Source organism: Brienomyrus brachyistius, chromosome 3, assembly GCF_023856365.1.
Source record: "Brienomyrus brachyistius isolate T26 chromosome 3, BBRACH_0.4, whole genome shotgun sequence".
NCBI lineage: Eukaryota > Metazoa > Chordata > Actinopteri > Osteoglossiformes > Mormyridae > Brienomyrus > Brienomyrus brachyistius.
The window spans coordinates 4,429,245-4,445,587 of NC_064535.1; the positions used below are offsets into that span (position 1 = coordinate 4,429,245).

The window sequence follows — 16,343 nt, forward strand, 5'->3', positions numbered from 1 at the left end:
AAATCCTGGCTGAAGAAGTATTTTGCAAAAAAAGGGAAAGGAAGAAAGGCAATGGAGGAGAGCCAGGCAGTGGTGGTGGAGGAGGAGGAGAGCCAGGCAGTGGTGGTGGAGGAGGAGGAGAGCCAGGCAGTGGTGGTGGTGGTGGTGGAGGAAAGCCAGGCAGTGATGGTGGAGGAGGAGGAGAGCCAGGCAGTGATGGTGGAGGAGGAGGAGGAGAGCCAGGCAGTGGTGGTGGTGGTGGAGGAGAGCCAGGCAGTGATGGTGGAGGAGGAGGAGGAGAGCCAGGCAGTGGTGGTGGAGGAGGAGGAGAGCCAGGCAGTGGTGGTGGAGGAGGAGGAGAGCCAGGCAGTGGTGATGGTGGAGGAGGATAGCCAGGTGTTGGAGGAAGAGAGCCAGGCAATGGCGGAGGAGTGCAAGGCAATAGAGGAGGAGTGCAAGGGATTGGTGGAGGAGTTCAATGGATTGTTGGAGGAGTGCAGGGCAATGATGGAGAAGAGAAAGGCAATGATGGAGGAGGAGAGCAAGGCAATGATGGAGGAGGAGAGAAAGGCAATGATGGAGGAGTACAAGGCGATGGAGGAGGGGTACAAGGCAATGGAGGAGAAGTACAAGGGATTGGTGGAGGAGAAGTACAAGGGATTGGTGGAGGAGAGCAAGGCAATGGAGGAGGAGGAGAGAAAGGCAATGGCGGCGGAGAGCCAGGCAATGGCGGAGAAGTGTAAGGCAATGGCAGAGGAGAGCCAGGCAATGGCGGAGGAGTGCAAGGCAATGGCGGAGGAGTGCAAGGGATTGTTGGAGGAGAGCAAGGCAATGGAGGAGGAGGAGAGCAAGGCTTTGACTTTGACAATGGAGGAGGAGTGCAAGGGATTGGAGGAGGAGTACAAGGCAAGGAAGAAAATGATGCAAGATGAGGAAGCCAGTAATGGACGAGACAGTCAATATGTTCTATGTTCAATCAGTACTACTTAACTATGTATATACTTGTAAATAAAGCATTTAAAACGAAGAAGAGACAGGTGTTTTCAATTGAATGTGAGTAGGTGATGTTAAATGTCAGGAATATTCCAAATGTCTATTACGCGTTGCCGATAGGGGCCATATGGTTTGGGTGATAAGGGTTGCCTTTAAACGTTAATAGAATGAAAATACGTTACATGTATTTACGTTGTAATTTTAATTACGTTTTTAAGGAATAAAACATAACGGGATGAATGTAAGGTACACGTCCAGCGGGGACCCGTCCGGCCGCAGCCATGTGTTAGAGTAGGCACAAGCGCCACGGCGTATTTTAAAAGAAAGCACCAAAATGTTTAAAACTTTAGCGGTATTTATCAGTGTTAGGTTGAAGAAAGCATTTGAACAGCAAACCTTTAGAAGAAATAGGCCAGAAGGCGAAATGACCGAGTCCCAGAGTTCGGCCATAATCGGCAGGTCTGTGAACGCGGTCCAAATGATAGACACCAGCGGAGCGCCTATTTCAAATAAAAAACGTTATGGTTATAGGGGTTTAAGTAATGAAGCATTTTTCTGCCAATGTGAATAATAAAGTAAAACGCTCTAAGCATTTCAACAAGAATCAAGGAATAACGCGGTAAATTCTTGTTTAAGTGAGCGCGTGCGCTTTCCTCTCTGGCTCGCTCTCATGTAGCGCATGCGCGTAGAGCCACATGGTATTTTCTTCAAAGAGCCGACACTCTTGCGTTAATTTATTTAAACAAGAATTAACTGGGTTATTCCTTGATTCTTTTTTTTTTCTTTTAAAATACCGCTAAAGTTTCTTTAGAACATGTCGGTGCTTTCTTGTGGTGCCCAAAGCACAGAATACCCACACTGCTCTCTGACCGCGCTGCCTCCTGGTAAGGGCAGTAGGAACCCCTAATGTTCCTTCTGTAACGTGGCTAAGTTCGAACCCTCCCCGCAAAGGGACAATAACAAAGAGGCACGTAAAAATAAAATGCAATCCACTTTATTACAAATATCTAAAATCAATCAATTAAGAATGAAGAAAATACAGCTCAACTCTAGTGAGTTAGTGTGACGGCTATGCTGTAACAACGCGAGACCTCGACGAGAATCACGGCAATATTGAACATGGCGGTGCGCAGCTGACTGCACAAATTTTATCAATCGGATTCTTCTTACGCCAATTTATCTCTAGACAACCTTAAAGTTAATCAAATAAATTTTAGTTGTATCCGTAAAAAAAAAAAAAAAAAAAAACTTTAGCATCCTGGAGCACAGTGAAATTCTGAACAGTTTAGAAAAATTTCTAGATGAGTGCTTCGACAGAATTGCTATGGGGAAATCAGCAGTGTTGTGCATGAACGAGTTCAAAAGAACGCGTTCATTGAACACGTTCATATTTCAGTGAACTTTGAACTGAACGCAACTTATTAGTAAATCAAGAACTTGAACGTGAATTTTATGTGTGATGAACGGCGTAGACGTCGTTCACTGTTAGAATGCAATTAAACATCGGGATTTATTTTCACCTGATGAGTCGAGTGACAAGGTCGACTCACACATTTAAACAGCATGTTGCGTTGTCACTCAAGCACTAGCGAAGGGCTCCTCCGCTCTAAAAATAAAATGCACAGGCTGACTCTCGCTCAGCGCTTGTGTGCAGTGCATCTTGGGTAATGTAGTGTGAAGCCAAGGACAGTCGAATCTAATGTCTTTAGCTTCACACTACGTTTCCCATAATGCACACACACACACATCTCAAAGGGCACAGCCTTGGCAACGCATGAGCGCGAAGCGAACTGCTGCAGCAGTAACCATGGCAAGCGCAGAGGAGGAAAGCTCAACCACCAGTGGAGCTGGCACAGAAAACACGGATGATGCTGGCTGTAACTTTGACAACTTACGGGCATTTTACACACTGTCTCACAGAGACTCTGACGGTAAAAACCTAACCTTTCTGTGCAAGCTTTGTCCACCTGCGCTGAAAAAACAAGTTAGAACATCAATGACCTCATTTTCCAATTTGAAAAGACACGTTGAGTTGAAGCATTCGTCCAGCGTATACGCAAGCCCTTCAAGGTCATAGGGGGAAGGGCAAAACCCCCAGCCAAAGTCCCCAAACGACTCAAGTCACACTGCCTGCTGCCTTCAGGGGTATAATCTCCCAGCAACAGGTAGACAGATTAATAATAGACTACATTGTTGGAGATTTACAGCCACTGAGTAAGGTTGAAAAACCCTCCTTCATAAAACTAGTAACTGGTTTGCAACCAGGCAGACATGTGCCCTCAAGAAGACAGGTGCAGGGACTACTGAATAAGGAATTCATTGAGGTTATCAGTAATTTAAAAGCTGAACTTGCTGAGCTTGACTTTGTATGCACAACAGCTGACTGCTGGTCAGCTGTCAACAAAGGATTCATGGGCATCACAATTCATTGGCTTGATAAAAATGATGTGTCACTCAGGAGATCAGCAGCCCTTGCTCTGTGGAATAGGGTGAAAAGGAGTGCGAAAGCCTCAGATTTTGTTGAGGAAAAGCTAAAGATTGGCTTTGTCACTCCGAACGACACACGTTGGAATTCTATGTTCCTCTCAATGCAGCGCCTGGCTCACATAGCCACCTTGACTCCCCAGACCAGCAATCTAACAGTGCCATTGGATGCCACTCCTGAGTATGACAGACTCCTTCTGCACACCATCTGCGATGAGTTTGGGCTTCGTCGATTCACTCCAGAGGAAATAGACTTCAACAAGTTTGTGAGTGTGATGGGTCCCTTGGCATGTGCTCTGAACATCCTTCAGGGGGAAAAAAACACATTCCTCGGCTACCTGGCTCCTACCATTGTGCAATTGAAAAATGATTTGGATGGTCTGTTGGATGAGAGTTCACCGTTGTCTATCTCTTTAGTTAAGGACAGAGTCACACCACCGAGCAGGAACTGGATCAAGATCAAGATTTTATTAATTATTTCAGAAATGAATGGGCAACGTATTTGGATAACAGTGATCTAGCAGAAGTCTCACCATGTGTCAAATGATAAGCATGGCCGTCTGACTCGGAAGGCAGGACACTGGGGCTGAATGGCTGTTTGCTGCCAGTACTGGCGCTGAATGTCATCCTCTGGGTATTTTTGTAAAATTCTGGAGAACTTGATTGCAAATCCCTAAATATGCCCTGTAAAATCCTGATGTTTGTATCTTTTCATTGTTATATTCCTATCTCACCTCCATTAAATCTTATAATAGTATAAAAACAAAATATTTTATGTAAATGCAGGCAAAATGCAGTAAAAGCACAATCATTCATAAATAAAAACAAGCAAATTTATACTTGTTTAAGGCTAAATATTAATAGTCTTACCAGAAAAAACACTCGGGGTCTTGGATAAAAAGCTTTTCACTGTTCGAAAAGAATTCCATTTTTTTAATCTTGCATTTGTGTTACTACATCCTCGAGCTGAAGAATGAAAAGTTGAGATTTTTTGTCAGCCAGTTTACTCTTGAAACACTTCTGATGTCCTAATAAATGGGCAGTTTATTTAGCATTTCTCAAACGTACTGAAGCACACAATTCATATTCTTGTCTTGGTTCTGTTGCAGTGCCTTACCTTTCTGTAGACAGGCATATTGGGAGATTCATCTGAAGCACCACTGTTGCTCTGGCCAAAAGTGTTTGTGCGTGCCATAGTGAAATATGCTGAATAGCTCTGCTACTGTCAAACACTCTGGAATTTATGGCTCTGTGTCCTGAAAGAGAATTCACTGACTTTAATGCAGTTTCATTATTGTTATTGCCACTACAAATATTAGAGCTTTATCAAATGCATTATGGTGATGAGGTGATTATTATGGATGATGCTCCCTGTAACAATAACAGCAGTAACAACAACAAAAGTCATCATCATCATTATTAATATCATTTATTTATTTATTGCCCCATGGATAAGCTAGTGGAAGAGGTGGATGGAACAATTGTTTATTATTATTAATAATTATGAAGCTTATGTATATATCTTTTTCATCAGTTACAAAAATGATGGCTAGATTCTCAAATCAAATAATCTTAGACCGCCATCTAGTGGACATATTAAGATATGCCATGGGGCAAGTTCTACATGAAGTAGTTAAAAAAAACTACTGAAAAAAGTATTTCCCAATGCTGCAGTCAGAACCATAATTATTTGGACAGAGACAAAGTTTTTCAATTTTTTAAGTTCCGTACATTACCACAATACATTTTAAAAGAAACAACAAAGAAACATCTCGTGGCCAAAAGTAGGTACTGCAATTTCGGGAAGAAATCATTTAATTGTTTTAAAACTGAAGTATTCAAATTTTGCCACAAGACGGCAATATAAAGAGTACGAAAAAAATGAAATTGCAATACCTACATTTGAGTTTGACTTGGTCCAATGTATTTTTAATACAAATAATTACCACACAAAGCTGATAGTACACCGTGGGAAAATAATTTTTATATTTTCTTGCTCCCATCTCGTGGCCAAAAGTAGGTACTGCAATTTCTGCATCTACCCAACTGTATCTCATTTCTTCCTGTTCTATGCTATATGTATGTATATACATACACACGATGATAGATAGATAGATAGATAGATAGATAGATAGATAGATAATCCTCGGTCACATATTTGTGCTTTTTTGGGTCTGTAATGTTCAGATTAATTAATAGTTTTTGCCTCCACATTTGCCTCTCCTCTCTGATCCTGCTCATCTCAGTAAAACTAAGTATTTTCCTCACCATATCAGTAGAATATGTAATGCAGTTATATTAGTATAAGTGTCTTTTTGCAAAATGTATAATAAAGAATTGCGACAGATGCACAGCCCCACAGAGCTTGTCATTTTTCTTAAAACACAGACTGCATCTCAGCACGGTGTCGCACCTAAGGGGACAAAGGAATTCCTTCCTCAATCAGTCTTGTTAGTAAATGATTCCATGCTCCTGCATTAAATATTAGCAGTCTACCCTGACCTGATTCCGACATCTCTTCTTCTGATTGCCCGTGGATAAGCAGTTATGGAAGACTGATCAATCGGCGTGGGGTCGTCAGATCCAGTAGATGCACTGAGAGTAGATTTGACTGTGCATCCTTCATAAGAAACTTCTCTTCCTTCGAATCAGAGGAGTGGGCCCAGTACTCGAACTAAACCATTATATCGGGTTAATAACCCTGTCCTGGGTTATTCCCTGATTTGTAGCTTCCAGGATTAGGCTCTGGGTCCTGCATAGGAGGAGTGGATATAGAAGATGGATGGATGGTCTACTGCTATGGCCACCTGCAGCTTTGCAGTCACCCATTAATCCAGTCACTACTGAAGTGTCACAAACACATCACTGCTCCCTCTGCAAATACTGATTCATACAAGCTCTTGGGACGCAGAATTACACGGATGTCCAGGCCTGGTGTGACCATCACAAGTTTTTTTAGCGTGACTTTGTGTCTCCTTCCCGTGTCCCTTAGTGTCACAGCAGAAAGTCACAGTGTCCGTCTGCAGACATAGATCACACCTGTGCCTGCACAGCTGGAGGGCACGTACAGTGCACCTTGGGGGCCTGGTGCTGTAAACATATCACCTTTAGAGAAGAAGGATATAGACCAAAAAAGGAAGAAACCCTTCAACGATGAGAAACAGGGAAGAGCCAGGCTGGAGTTTGCAAAAAACGTGTATTTTACACAGGCTCATACCCATAACCCATAACCAAAAACAAATTACCACAGTGCTTACAATGGTTATTACCATAATACACTAACATAATGCATAATTGTACCATTTCGCCTTAACATTGATAGGTTCAGCTATACCCACAACAATACATTACATTAGCAACAATTCGTATTAGAGGGAATGATTGGACGGGAAATAAACGCAAAAATCTTTCCGAGGTATACAACGGAACACTCGTCAGCGATAATTATAACAGTACCCAAGCTAGGTCACGTTAACCTACCCGCGCAATTAAGTAAACTAAATTAGTACAGCGGCACTTATCACTTATAATCAATAAACTTAGTACTTACATTCGTCAGTGACGCATACATAAAAACCAGGGACTGTATTTACTGCCAGGAACAACTAAACTAACCATACATAAACTGCAGCTCGCCGACATGCTGCCAATTCCTTCAGGCTCTCCCGCGCGCTCTCGTCTCGCATGCACCCACAGTCCTTTGCACATGCGAAGATGGGATTCAGAGGGACCTACCATTTGCAACTGAACAGTGCAGCATTAAAACAGCTCAAAATCCATCCATCCATCCATCTTCCAAACCGCTCATCCAACTGGGTCGCGGGACAGCTCAAAATAAGGGGCAAAAATACAGGCAATAAGATTAATCCAAAATGGATTTTTCTCCTACTTACTGAAATACTCAGTTCTGTAAAAGTTCTCTTCCACTCATGAAAACACATGAAAAACACTGCATTCCATCCATCCATCCATCCATCCATCCATTTTCTGAATCCATTTGTCCAATACAGGGGTGTGTGTGTCCAGAATCTATCCAGAAAGCTCTGCCTACAATGCAGGGACAGTACAGACGCTGCTAAACCTTACCAAATGTTTTATCTCACCTCCATTAAATGTACCCAAACACTGATACCCAACCCCATACCCCTCCTTGCTGTGACCCATCACCTGGCGGCTGGTTCTTTGGTTAAAAACTGGCCTCCACTACCATTGCTAATTAGAATCATCTCACTTACGTATATAAAAGTTGTGAAGAGCCAACAGGATTCAAAGCCTCTTACACCTCAGGATGAATCGGAAGTCATCGGTCACGTGATATTGCATAAACTTAGCAAGCCCCGATTCCCAGCTTGAAGTCGCTGGGCCACACTTTGAGGAGGCGATCTCCAGAATCTGGGTATTAACTGTCTCATCACTAAGTTCAGCACCTTTCACAATATAGCACAGCATGGCCACGGTCAGAAAATGTGAGCCTGTCCTCCTCCTGAGTAAAGTAAAGCTCACTACGCTCTGTGAGCACAGGAACGGCCCGGCAATGTTTGGTAGGTTTCTGCATTGTTTGCAAGTACAGAATATTATCTGCGCCTAAACTAATTAAGGTAAATATGGAAATTCATACAATATATGCTGCAGAATATGAGCTGAATAAAGCATATTGAAAATGCAAAGAATTAAAAAAAATTGAACCACTGACCAAATATGGCACCTACAGCTGTTTTTCAAATAGAATTCTAGAACAGATTGTTACCGTGACAACACTGATGTCATCATTCTGAAGGTATAAATTGAGCTGTAGGCACCAGTACCACTTCAAAACAAACTAGACATTGACGGTGACGCATCTCAAGATGAAGTGGTGTTTCCTTAACTGTATTAGGCCGCCAGCGGTACTAAACGACGCTGGGGAAGGTACAGAAACAGAGGAGGAAAGAAAAGGGAAGGACAAAGGAGGAAAGAAAAATAAATCCTGGCTGAAGAAGTATTTTGCAAAAAAAGGGAAAGGAAGAAAGGCAATGGAGGAGAGACAGGCAGTGGTGGTGGAGGAGGAGGAGAGCCAGGCAGTGGTGGTGGTGGTGGTGGAGGAAAGCCAGGCAGTGATGGTGGAGGAGGAGGAGAGCCAGGCAGTGGTGGTGGTGGTGGTGGAGGAAAGCCAGGCAGTGATGGTGGAGGAGGAGGAGAGCCAGGCAGTGATGGTGGAGGAGGAGGAGGAGAGCCAGGCAGTGGTGGTGGTGGTGGAGGAGAGCCAGGCAGTGATGGTGGAGGAGGAGGAGGAGAGCCAGGCAGTGGTGGTGGAGGAGGAGGAGAGCCAGGCAGTGGTGGTGGAGGAGGAGGAGAGCCAGGCAGTGGTGATGGTGGAGGAGGATAGCCAGGTGTTGGAGGAAGAGAGCCAGGCAATGGCGGAGGAGTGCAAGGCAATAGAGGAGGAGTGCAAGGGATTGGTGGAGGAGTTCAATGGATTGTTGGAGGAGTGCAGGGCAATGATGGAGAAGAGAAAGGCAATGATGGAGGAGGAGAGCAAGGCAATGATGGAGGAGGAGAGAAAGGCAATGATGGAGGAGTACAAGGCGATGGAGGAGGGGTACAAGGCAATGGAGGAGAAGTACAAGGGATTGGTGGAGGAGAAGTACAAGGGATTGGTGGAGGAGAGCAAGGCAATGGAGGAGGAGGAGAGAAAGGCAATGGCGGCGGAGAGCCAGGCAATGGCAGAGAAGTGTAAGGCAATGGCGGAGAAGTGTAAGGCAATGGCAGAGGAGAGCCAGGCAATGGCGGAGGAGTGCAAGGCAATGGCGGAGGAGTGCAAGGGATTGTTGGAGGAGAGCAAGGCAATGGAGGAGGAGGAGAGCAAGGCTTTGACTTTGACAATGGAGGAGGAGTGCAAGGGATTGGAGGAGGAGTACAAGGCAAGGAAGAAAATGATGCAAGATGAGGAAGCCAGTAATGGACGAGACAGTCAATATGTTCTATGTTCAATCAGTACTACTTAACTATGTATATACTTGTAAATAAAGCATTTAAAACGAAGAAGAGACAGGTGTTTTCAATTGAATGTGAGTAGGTGATGTTAAATGTCAGGAATATTCCAAATGTCTATTACGCGTTGCCGATAGGGGCCATATGGTTTGGGTGATAAGGGTTGCCTTTAAACGTTAATAGAATGAAAATACGTTACATGTATTTACGTTGTAATTTTAATTACGTTTTTAAGGAATAAAACATAACGGGATGAATGTACGGTACACGTCCAGCGGGGACCCGTCCGGCCGCAGCCATGTGTTAGGAGTAGGCACAAGCGCCACGGCGTATTTTAAAAGAAAGCACCAAAATGTTTAAAACTTTAGCGGTATTTATCAGTGTTAGGTTGAAGAAAGCATTTGAACAGCAAACCTTTAGAAGAAATAGGCCAGAAGGCGAAATGACCGAGTCCCAGAGTTCGGCCATAATCGGCAGGTCTGTGAACGCGGTCCAAATGATAGACACCAGCGGAGCGCCTATTTCAAATAAAAAACGTTATGGTTATAGGGGTTTAAGTAATGAAGCATTTTTCTGCCAATGTGAATAATAAAGTAAAACGCTCTAAGCATTTCAACAAGAATCAAGGAATAACGCGGTAAATTCTTGTTTAAGTGAGCGCGTGCGCTTTCCTCTCTGGCTCGCTCTCATGTAGCGCATGCGCGTAGAGCCACATGGTATTTTCTTCAAAGAGCCGACACTCTTGCGTTAATTTATTTAAACAAGAATTAACTGGGTTATTCCTTGATTCTTTTTTTTTTCTTTTAAAATACCGCTAAAGTTTCTTTAGAACATGTCGGTGCTTTCTTGTGGTGCCCAAAGCACAGAATACCCACACTGCTCTCTGACCACGCTGCCTCCTGGTAAGGGCAGTAGGAACCCCTAATGTTCCTTCTGTAACGTGGCTAAGTTCGAACCCTCCCCGCAAAGGGACAATAACAAAGAGGCACGTAAAAATAAAATGCAATCCACTTTATTACAAATATCTAAAATCAATCAATTAAGAATGAAGAAAATACAGCTCAACTCTAGTGAGTTAGTGTGACGGCTATGCTGTAACAACGCGAGACCTCGACGAGAATCACGGCAATATTGAACATGGCGGTGCGCAGCTGACTGCACAAATTTTATCAATCGGATTCTTCTTACGCCAATTTATCTCTAGACAACCTTAAAGTTAATCAAATAAATTTTAGTTGTATCCGTAAAAAAAAAAAAAAAAAAAAAACTTTAGCATCCTGGAGCACAGTGAAATTCTGAACAGTTTAGAAAAATTTCTAGATGAGTGCTTCGACAGAATTGCTATGGGGAAATCAGCAGTGTTGTGCATGAACGAGTTCAAAAGAACGCGTTCATTGAACACGTTCATATTTCAGTGAACTTTGAACTGAACGCAACTTATTAGTAAATCAAGAACTTGAACGTGAATTTTATGTGTGATGAACGGCGTAGACGTCGTTCACTGTTAGAATGCAATTAAACATCGGGATTTATTTTCACCTGATGAGTCGAGTGACAAGGTCGACTCACACATTTAAACAGCATGTTGCGTTGTCACTCAAGCACTAGCGAAGGGCTCCTCCGCTCTAAAAATAAAATGCACAGGCTGACTCTCGCTCAGCGCTTGTGTGCAGTGCATCTTGGGTAATGTAGTGTGAAGCCAAGGACAGTCGAATCTAATGTCTTTAGCTTCACACTACGTTTCCCATAATGCACACACACACACATCTCAAAGGGCACAGCCTTGGCAACGCATGAGCCCGAAGCGAACTGCTGCAGCAGTAACCATGGCAAGCGCAGAGGAGGAAAGCTCAACCACCAGTGGAGCTGGCACAGAAAACACGGATGATGCTGGCTGTAACTTTGACAACTTACGGGCATTTTACACACTGTCTCACAGAGACTCTGACGGTAAAAACCTAACCTTTCTGTGCAAGCTTTGTCCACCTGCGCTGAAAAAACAAGTTAGAACATCAATGACCTCATTTTCCAATTTGAAAAGACACGTTGAGTTGAAGCATTCGTCCAGCGTATACGCAAGCCCTTCAAGGTCATAGGGGGAAGGGCAAAACCCCCAGCCAAAGTCCCCAAACGACTCAAGTCACACTGCCTGCTGCCTTCAGGGGTATAATCTCCCAGCAACAGGTAGACAGATTAATAATAGACTACATTGTTGGAGATTTACAGCCACTGAGTAAGGTTGAAAAACCCTCCTTCATAAAACTAGTAACTGGTTTGCAACCAGGCAGACATGTGCCCTCAAGAAGACAGGTGCAGGGACTACTGAATAAGGAATTCATTGAGGTTATCAGTAATTTAAAAGCTGAACTTGCTGAGCTTGACTTTGTATGCACAACAGCTGACTGCTGGTCAGCTGTCAACAAAGGATTCATGGGCATCACAATTCATTGGCTTGATAAAAATGATGTGTCACTCAGGAGATCAGCAGCCCTTGCTCTGTGGAATAGGGTGAAAAGGAGTGCGAAAGCCTCAGATTTTGTTGAGGAAAAGCTAAAGATTGGCTTTGTCACTCCGAACGACACACGTTGGAATTCTATGTTCCTCTCAATGCAGCGCCTGGCTCACATAGCCACCTTGACTCCCCAGACCAGCAATCTAACAGTGCCATTGGATGCCACTCCTGAGTATGACAGACTCCTTCTGCACACCATCTGCGATGAGTTTGGGCTTCGTCGATTCACTCCAGAGGAAATAGACTTCAACAAGTTTGTGAGTGTGATGGGTCCCTTGGCATGTGCTCTGAACATCCTTCAGGGGGAAAAAAACACATTCCTCGGCTACCTGGCTCCTACCATTGTGCAATTGAAAAATGATTTGGATGGTCTGTTGGATGAGAGTTCACCGTTGTCTATCTCTTTAGTTAAGGACAGAGTCACACCACCGAGCAGGAACTGGATCAAGATCAAGATTTTATTAATTATTTCAGAAATGAATGGGCAACGTATTTGGATAACAGTGATCTAGCAGAAGTCTCACCATGTGTCAAATGATAAGCATGGCCGTCTGACTCGGAAGGCAGGACACTGGGGCTGAATGGCTGTTTGCTGCCAGTACTGGCGCTGAATGTCATCCTCTGGGTATTTTTGTAAAATTCTGGAGAACTTGATTGCAAATCCCTAAATATGCCCTGTAAAATCCTGATGTTTGTATCTTTTCATTGTTATATTCCTATCTCACCTCCATTAAATCTTATAATAGTATAAAAACAAAATATTTTATGTAAATGCAGGCAAAATGCAGTAAAAGCACAATCATTCATAAATAAAAACAAGCAAATTTATACTTGTTTAAGGCTAAATATTAATAGTCTTACCAGAAAAAACACTCGGGGTCTTGGATAAAAAGCTTTTCACTGTTCGAAAAGAATTCCATTTTTTTAATCTTGCATTTGTGTTACTACATCCTCGAGCTGAAGAATGAAAAGTTGAGATTTTTTGTCAGCCAGTTTACTCTTGAAACACTTCTGATGTCCTAATAAATGGGCAGTTTATTTAGCATTTCTCAAACGTACTGAAGCACACAATTCATATTCTTGTCTTGGTTCTGTTGCAGTGCCTTACCTTTCTGTAGACAGGCATATTGGGAGATTCATCTGAAGCACCACTGTTGCTCTGGCCAAAAGTGTTTGTGCGTGCCATAGTGAAATATGCTGAATAGCTCTGCTACTGTCAAACACTCTGGAATTTATGGCTCTGTGTCCTGAAAGAGAATTCACTGACTTTAATGCAGTTTCATTATTGTTATTGCCACTACAAATATTAGAGCTTTATCAAATGCATTATGGTGATGAGGTGATTATTATGGATGATGCTCCCTGTAACAATAACAGCAGTAACAACAACAAAAGTCATCATCATCATTATTAATATCATTTATTTATTTATTGCCCCATGGATAAGCTAGTGGAAGAGGTGGATGGAACAATTGTTTATTATTATTAATAATTATGAAGCTTATGTATATATCTTTTTCATCAGTTACAAAAATGATGGCTAGATTCTCAAATCAAATAATCTTAGACCGCCATCTAGTGGACATATTAAGATATGCCATGGGGCAAGTTCTACATGAAGTAGTTAAAAAAAACTACTGAAAAAAGTATTTCCCAATGCTGCAGTCAGAACCATAATTATTTGGACAGAGACAAAGTTTTTCAATTTTTTAAGTTCCGTACATTACCACAATACATTTTAAAAGAAACAACAAAGAAACATCTCGTGGCCAAAAGTAGGTACTGCAATTTCGGGAAGAAATCATTTAATTGTTTTAAAACTGAAGTATTCAAATTTTGCCACAAGACGGCAATATAAAGAGTACGAAAAAAATGAAATTGCAATACCTACATTTGAGTTTGACTTGGTCCAATGTATTTTTAATACAAATAATTACCACACAAAGCTGATAGTACACCGTGGGAAAATAATTTTTATATTTTCTTGCTCCCATCTCGTGGCCAAAAGTAGGTACTGCAATTTCTGCATCTACCCAACTGTATCTCATTTCTTCCTGTTCTATGCTATATGTATGTATATACATACACACGATGATAGATAGATAGATAGATAGATAGATAGATAGATAGATAGATAGATAGATAATCCTCGGTCACATATTTGTGCTTTTTTGGGTCTGTAATGTTCAGATTAATTAATAGTTTTTGCCTCCACATTTGCCTCTCCTCTCTGATCCTGCTCATCTCAGTAAAACTAAGTATTTTCCTCACCATATCAGTAGAATATGTAATGCAGTTATATTAGTATAAGTGTCTTTTTGCAAAATGTATAATAAAGAATTGCGACAGATGCACAGCCCCACAGAGCTTGTCATTTTTCTTAAAACACAGACTGCATCTCAGCACGGTGTCGCACCTAAGGGGACAAAGGAATTCCTTCCTCAATCAGTCTTGTTAGTAAATGATTCCATGCTCCTGCATTAAATATTAGCAGTCTACCCTGACCTGATTCCGACATCTCCTCTTCTGATTGCCCGTGGATAAGCAGTTATGGAAGACTGATCAATCGGCGTGGGGTCGTCAGATCCAGTAGATGCACTGAGAGTAGATTTGACTGTGTGCATCCTTCATAAGAAACTTCTCTTCCTTCGAATCAGAGGAGTGGGCCCAGTACTCGAACTAAACCATTATATCGGGTTAATAACCCTGTCCTGGGTTATTCCCTGATTTGTAGCTTCCAGGATTAGGCTCTGGGTCCTGCATAGGAGGAGTGGATATAGAAGATGGATGGATGGTCTACTGCTATGGCCACCTGCAGCTTTGCAGTCACCCATTAATCCAGTCACTACTGAAGTGTCACAAACACATCACTGCTCCCTCTGCAAATACTGATTCATACAAGCTCTTGGGACGCAGAATTACACGGATGTCCAGGCCTGGTGTGACCATCACAAGTTTTTTTAGCGTGACTTTGTGTCTCCTTCCCGTGTCCCTTAGTGTCACAGCAGAAAGTCACAGTGTCCGTCTGCAGACATAGATCACACCTGTGCCTGCACAGCTGGAGGGCACGTACAGTGCACCTTGGGGGCCTGGTGCTGTAAACATATCACCTTTAGAGAAGAAGGATATAGACCAAAAAAGGAAGAAACCCTTCAACGATGAGAAACAGGGAAGAGCCAGGCTGGAGTTTGCAAAAAACGTGTATTTTACACAGGCTCATACCCATAACCCATAACCAAAAACAAATTACCACAGTGCTTACAATGGTTATTACCATAATACACTAACATAATGCATAATTGTACCATTTCGCCTTAACATTGATAGGTTCAGCTATACCCACAACAATACATTACATTAGCAACAATTCGTATTAGAGGGAATGATTGGACGGGAAATAAACGCAAAAATCTTTCCGAGGTATACAACGGAACACTCGTCAGCGATAATTATAACAGTACCCAAGCTAGGTCACGTTAACCTACCCGCGCAATTAAGTAAACTAAATTAGTACAGCGGCACTTATCACTTATAATCAATAAACTTAGTACTTACATTCGTCAGTGACGCATACATAAAAACCAGGGACTGTATTTACTGCCAGGAACAACTAAACTAACCATACATAAACTGCAGCTCGCCGACATGCTGCCAATTCCTTCAGGCTCTCCCGCGCGCTCTCGTCTCGCATGCACCCACAGTCCTTTGCACATGCGAAGATGGGATTCAGAGGGACCTACCATTTGCAACTGAACAGTGCAGCATTAAAACAGCTCAAAATCCATCCATCCATCCATCTTCCAAACCGCTCATCCAACTGGGTCGCGGGACAGCTCAAAATAAGGGGCAAAAATACAGGCAATAAGATTAATCCAAAATGGATTTTTCTCCTACTTACTGAAATACTCAGTTCTGTAAAAGTTCTCTTCCACTCATGAAAACACATGAAAAACACTGCATTCCAAACACTGATACCCAACCCCATACCCCTCCTTGCTGTGACCCATCACCTGGCGGCTGGTTCTTTGGTTAAAAACTGGCCTCCACTACCATTGCTAATTAGAATCATCTCACTTACGTATATAAAAGTTGTGAAGAGCCAACAGGATTCAAAGCCTCTTACACCTCAGGATGAATCGGAAGTCATCGGTCACGTGATATTGCATAAACTTAGCAAGCCCCGATTCCCAGCTTGAAGTCGCTGGGCCACACTTTGAGGAGGCGATCTCCAGAATCTGGGTATTAACTGTCTCATCACTAAGTTCAGCACCTTTCACAATATAGCACAGCATGGCCACGGTCAGAAAATGTGAGCCTGTCCTCCTCCTGAGTAAAGTAAAGCTCACTACGCTCTGTGAGCACAGGAACGGCCCGGCAATGTTTGGTAGGTTTCTGCATTGTTTGC

At 42.8% G+C, this 16,343-nt stretch overlaps 2 protein-coding genes across 11 annotated transcripts in view; one reads left to right on the forward strand and one right to left on the reverse strand.

Annotated features, from left to right (window-relative positions):
• The window catches only part of LOC125738091 (solute carrier family 22 member 7-like), a 187,250-nt gene that overhangs the window by 37,772 nt on the left and 133,135 nt on the right, over nt 1–16,343 (reverse strand). Inside the window, exon 11 of one of the 7 annotated variants that reach the window (XR_007396714.1) lies at nt 4,585–4,712. The exons of 5 other annotated variants lie outside the window; for them this stretch is intronic. The gene's annotated coding sequence lies outside the window, so the exon portion shown is untranslated. Of the gene's footprint in view, nt 1–4,584; nt 4,713–13,057; nt 13,186–16,343 lie in introns of those variants that run through there. One more of the 7 variants, XR_007396715.1, reaches the window with a different exon arrangement.
• LOC125738094 (cilia- and flagella-associated protein 251-like) overlaps nt 1–16,343 on the forward strand; it is a 77,516-nt gene that overhangs the window by 25,515 nt on the left and 35,658 nt on the right. The window lies entirely within an intron of this gene.